The 6,069-nt window shown below is 30.7% G+C and overlaps 1 non-coding gene across 1 annotated transcript; it reads left to right on the top strand.

Annotated features, from left to right (window-relative positions):
• Positions 1 to 3,872: 3,872 nt before the first annotated feature.
• On the top strand, positions 3,873 to 3,979 carry LOC126027592 (U6 spliceosomal RNA). The gene has a single exon (XR_007502290.1). It is a non-coding gene; the product is annotated as a U6 spliceosomal RNA (small nuclear RNA).
• Positions 3,980 to 6,069: the final 2,090 nt, after the last annotated feature.

The following is a 6,069-nucleotide window of genomic DNA, read 5'->3' as shown; positions in this document are numbered from 1 at the left end:
AATTCATTCATTTATTCACTCATATTTATTCAGTACTGTTCTCTGAAGATAGAGAAATAAAAGAAAAGTCCCAGCTCTCATACATTTTACATTTCAGTGGGAGGATAAATATAAAACCAAAAATGATTAAAAAAGATAGGACACTATATATCAGCAAGATCAATAAAAATGAATCAAGAAATGAGGAAAAATTACTAAAGAAGAAAATAGAGCTGAATTTAAATAAAATACTGAAAATTCTCAACAAGTATGAGTGTGAAGAACAAAAAAGTTGGAGAATGAAGGTGTTTTGGTCGATCTTTCAGGTGAAACAAAAGAAAGAAACCAAAATCACCAATGTGTACATATAGCAGCACATAGCTATCTGTTTGCAGATACTGTGTTTAAAGAGCAATAGTCCATTCATGCTATAGAAGATTAATAGTATAGAAGGTTAATAATGATACACATAGTCCAAGGGGTAATTTGATTTGAGGATAAAGACATAAATCATGTAAAATGTTATAGTCTGCTATAATAATTTTGCTTTCTTTTGGAGTGATATGGGAAATCATGACTTTTGAAACATAATGTGGCATCATATGCTTTTATTTTAAAACAATATTGTAGGACTCAGAATATTTGGCTTAAAGCAGAGTAGAACACATAGCCTGCATTTATCAAGCCTGAGTTCTGTCATTGGTACCACATATTACTCCTGAATAAGTTCTGAAAACAGCCAACTACTACTGGGCCTGAATAGTATTAAATCATAAGGCTGTAAATTATACTTCCCAGTTCCCTTAGTCAATTATTAGTGAGAGCAGTTCCCAGATTACCTGGGCATTCCTCAAGCGGTCTCCCAATATTTTATATTTACACATTATATTTACACATTATTCTAAAGGACAGAGAGCTAGGCAGATAGAATGGATATCTTTCCCAGATGTGGTGTGCAGAAATGAGAATTAGGCTAAGCCCTCAAGAAAATAGCAAATTAAGAGATTTTCATAGTTATTGTATATAAGTATAGAAATGGTAATAGTTGAGTCATAACACTAAAGGGAAGATATTAATCTATTAGTTGAATTTTGAGTAATTAAGTGGAGATAAAAGATTTTTTGAAAAAATACATTTTGATTATAAAAAAATCAAGGATTGGGGCTGGAGAGATAGCATGGAGGTAGGGCATTTGCCTTGCATGCAGAAGGACAGTGGTTTGAATCCCAGCATCCCACATGGTCCCCTGAGCCTGCCAGGAGTGATTTCTGAGCGTAGAGCCAAGAGTAACTCCTGAGTGCTGCTGGGTGTGACCCAAAAACAAAAACAAAAAAATGATTCAAGGATTATTACATCAAGAAAACTTCAAGAAAAGAGTCTTTTGGGACTATGACAAAGATATTTAGCAAAAGCTATATTCAGAATGCCTTTTAAATACTTAGTTGGAGATATTTACTGGTATACTTTACGAATTTAGAATTTAAAGATTTATGGAAACAACACAGGCTGGATAATACTATTATAATTTATTGGCATTTAGGCCAACTCAGAGCCTTAATTACTAAGGAGTGTATTAAAATATGCAGCAAACAATCAAATAATTACACATGTAGGTTCTAAAATATTAAGATATCAGAAGGTAAAACTAGTAGTCATTGATCTAAAAGAGTAAACTATCAGGATAATGACAGTCCTTAGAGAACAGAAAAAATAAAATTCACCAGGTGAACATTGAGTTGTAAAGCAATGCTATATGAAGACCTTAACTCAATTATCCACTCTAATTGGCTGAGAAGGAAATGGCAGAAACGATAATTTAGAAATGATTATACTCTGACAGGGTAATAACTCTAGATAGTTTTAAGTCAAGTAAAAGAATTATCTTGTTTTTAGAGAGAGGAATTATGTGAACAAATTTTCCTTTCAAAAATAGTATTCTGGTTTCCACCACAGTGTTTCTAGAAAGATATGACTTTGAACATCTACTCCTATTTTTTATATTACACATGTACTTTTATTTAGACATAAAGTGATAGTCAAATGTACATTTTATATCATTAACATTTCTTTAGAGGTGACTGAAATCACCCCATGCATCTAATTTTCAACCCCAGGTGAATGGGTCTTAAGCAAGGTAGTCACGAAGAATTAATAAAATGGGCCAGTCAGGAGAGAATCATGGAGTTGGTTCGCTTGTCTCCTCATGGTCCCATTCCACACACCAAGCATAACCAAAACCTCTTTATTAACCAACCAAGAGGGGTAGGGTCGAGTAAGATTCAGATGAACTTGTCAAAGGGCTTGGTCAAAAGAAAGATGAAATTGGGGGAATGTCTTTGTTTTCAGTGAAAGCAAGGTGTGATATAACAGGTAACAACTTAAGTAAAGTAGAACATGTAATTGCTGATAGATGTTAAGACAGATGCATGAAATATTCTTCAGGTATAAAAAGTAAAACATACATCAAAATAGCAATAGCTTAAAAATTTTATATAATTTGTCCTTGAAATGGACTAAGACTTCAAATTGCAAATTCTACAACCTTATCAGACAAGTGCTATTATTCCCTTGACCATATTGATGAGAAAATCACCATAAACACATCAAAACAAACACCCTGGATCTGCTGGGTTTGCAGAAATCAGCTGCTAGGTATGAAGCTGATATATAAAGTGTCTCTTTCAACAAAAAGCCCTTGCTCTCAATTTATGCCTTTTTATCTATGCCTTTAGAAATTTTGGTAAAAAAGTATAAACCTAGGGAGAAACAATGACTATCTTTAAGTGATGGGCTAAAAATAATAAATCATAATTATATTATCATCCCATTTTCATGAATTTTCTAAGTTTGACTTAAGAATATGCACTCATTATTTATTCAATGGGATGTATAAAAATAAAAGCAATGTAATTTGGGGGGAGATAAATTGCTTTACAATACATATGACAAGATGTACAAAAAGCACATCTTACTCTAAGAAGATCAAAGATGAGGCAATATTGCATAGTAACTCCCAAAATTAAGGATATGTGGTTCTTTCTCCAAAACCTTATTTATGCCTCATTAATCTGGTGTGTTTTCACAAATGTAAATTGAGGGGTTTGAATGGAATTATTTCTAGACAATCTTCCAACTATGGCAGCCAAGTATTCAAATATTGTCACTTGAGCTCTTATATCTACTTTGACTCAGCTGTACACACATCTTTCATCTTTTCTCAAAATCCTCAAGTAGAAGTGTCCTATAATTTTATGTATATGCAAATATAGCATCAAATAAGTGATAGTATTTCTCTATGAAGACCACTAAAAGTTTGAAGAATGTTGTCCATTTTGTTTGAAGACTGGATTAGTTGATTACTAATCTGCTATTCATGGATCTAGAAGTTGAAGAATAGCCACAAATTGGTACTGAGAAATCTATCAGAGCTGGTCGAATTTTTGCCAGAGTCTATTACTATATTGCCAATATAGTCTTCTGGGACAATGTAAATAAGGAGTATTGTCTCATACTAATATAAAGTCTAGCTTTAAAAATGTGCTTATTCCAGTTGGAGAAATGCCAGTACATAAATGGTAAATAAAACTTCTAGTCCCCTATAATTCATGTAGAATCAAAGCATCAAGCAAAAATAAGATGTATACAAACATTTAAAGAGAAAACAAGACTCAAAAAAGTCCATAGAATAATGTGTTCAAAAAGAGAAAATTTAAGTAATAAATATAGGTAAAGACCATTATCCTGAACTAAAGAGCAAAACTAAAAATATTGACTAAAAAGAAAATAATATAAAGAGTTTATGTTGAATACTTGAGTTGCTAGAAAGGAAAATAAGTGCATCCTATATGGGTATTAAATATATTTTTGTTATATAAATTAATACGTATTAAGTTGTGCTTGCTTCAGCAGCACATATACTAAAATAGGAATGATACAGAGAAGATTAGCATGGCCCCGGTGCAAGGATGACATGCAAAATTGTGTAGTGTTTCATATATAAATAAAGTATTAAGTTGACACCTGGTTGAATTTACAAAATGTTTTTATATAAAACAACAATAATAAAATAACAGAAGAAAGTTACTTAAGGATTAGTAAAACAAGGTTGTGGGAAAAAATGTAATTGATGGAGCCTTGGGATTTTTTACCAAATCCTGCAATATTTTACCTTTAAAAGAAAAAGTGACAAAATATTATTAGTCTCTTCAAATAATATTTATCATACTTATGCCATAATAAAGTATCAATGACAAAAATGATTCAAAATTATAGACTATAAAAATTTTAATTAAAAACTTTTTGGGGGGTTGGATCACACCCAGCAGCTCTCAGGGGATTCTCCTGGCTCTACACTCAGAAATAGTTCCTGGCAGGCTCAGTGGATCATATGAGATGCTGGGATTCGAACCACTGTCCTCCTGCATGCAAGGCAAATGCTTTACCTCCATGCTAACTCTCCAGCCAAATTAAAAACTTTTTTAATACTAAAACACATGACAATTGTATAAATATATTTATAAATATATTTATATGTATTATATATTATATTATATTATATATTATATATAACATATATTATATATAATATATATACATATATATTATATGTATAAATAAATTTAACAATAAGTATTGCTTCTCAACATAGTAACAATAATTTACTTTCATAACCACTCAAACTTACAAAACTGTAAGATGAACTTTATTTCAGCATGTAGTCACTGGGTTCTATGAGAATGGGAAAATTAGAAATGTAAAATTGTGCATTATTATGGATTTTCTTTAGGCAGAATTGAACAAATCCCCTACTAATTAAGTAAAGCAGTATGGAATCAAGAATAGAACATTAATCTTAATAATCTATAGTTTAGTTTTTGTTTCCTTAACCATCAACGATGACTTCTATATAAAAGGTCATCACCACTTCTTACATTTTTAGAAAATTGTATTGTATGATTTCTCCTTAACACTAAAAATTTTATTGAAGAGGTTAATAATACTTAGATGGGTCAAAAATCTTTAGATCACTTTTAAATCTCTGAAGATCTTATTTTTGAAAGACAACTCTCCAGATGTGCATTACAAGTTTATAAATGAGTATTGCATTCTTCATCTCTGAATATATTTGCCAATAATTTCAACTTGTTTTATATAACTCCCATTCTTCTTTGGTATATTGAAAAGTATTAAAAGAGAAATAGCAGCAACTTTTAAAGGGTCCCTAAGGACTGTAAATATCTCCTTTATAGTTTTTTGTAATAGACTAACTTATATCATATTTTTAACATGCTTCTAACCATAAATGTTTATTGACTTGCTTTACTGCAGCCATTTTCCCCTACATCACCTATCATTTGTATGTCACTCATTCATTATAAATGATAAAATATCCCATTGGAAGTATGAACTTTCTGTACTAACAAAATCACATTGGCAAAAATAGCATTTTAATGGTATCATGCAAATGTTTTAAGAAAGATTGCTAAACTGGTCTATTAAAATATCCCTAAGACAATAAGAATATGTATCTTTGATGTCTACTTTATGAAAATGCACAATGCAGTATTATTACACCAGAGAGATGACTTTATAGAGAATATAATAATATTTTTCTTGTTTTTCACCCTTAGGAATCACATTTCATATGACAAAATAGACAGGGAAATATAGTTTAGAAAAATATTGGAGAAATATTTAAGTACAAAGGCATATGAAGGCAAGACAGTAAATAAAATAGTATGCTAAATCAGCTTTTACTACTGAATAAATATTAGTTTCTTGGTATGTATTATTTATTATTTTTGAGGAACAAGTACTTTTTGAAATTTTATTTTATTGAAACAATTGTGTTGAGGAACAAGTACTTTTAATAAGCAAAATGACATTGTGTGTTTCTTTTTTCCTAATAACCAGTTTATTTTTAACACTTCCATTTAGTTTAAATATCTGGTTAAATGATAAGGAGCTCCCTAGTGGCCTTGTAATCTGATCTCCCACAGAGTTTATTTCATCAAAGCTAGTTGAATCTTCAAGCTAAAATAATTGCACGTGAAAAGGCCTATAATTTGATGTTTAATTTAGTTCTAGAGG

Source organism: Suncus etruscus, chromosome 1 (genome assembly GCF_024139225.1).
Source record: "Suncus etruscus isolate mSunEtr1 chromosome 1, mSunEtr1.pri.cur, whole genome shotgun sequence".
In the NCBI taxonomy this organism is placed as follows: domain Eukaryota; kingdom Metazoa; phylum Chordata; class Mammalia; order Eulipotyphla; family Soricidae; genus Suncus; species Suncus etruscus.
The sequence above is the reverse complement of the archived record's forward strand: the minus strand, read 5'-3'. Positions and strand labels throughout refer to the sequence as shown.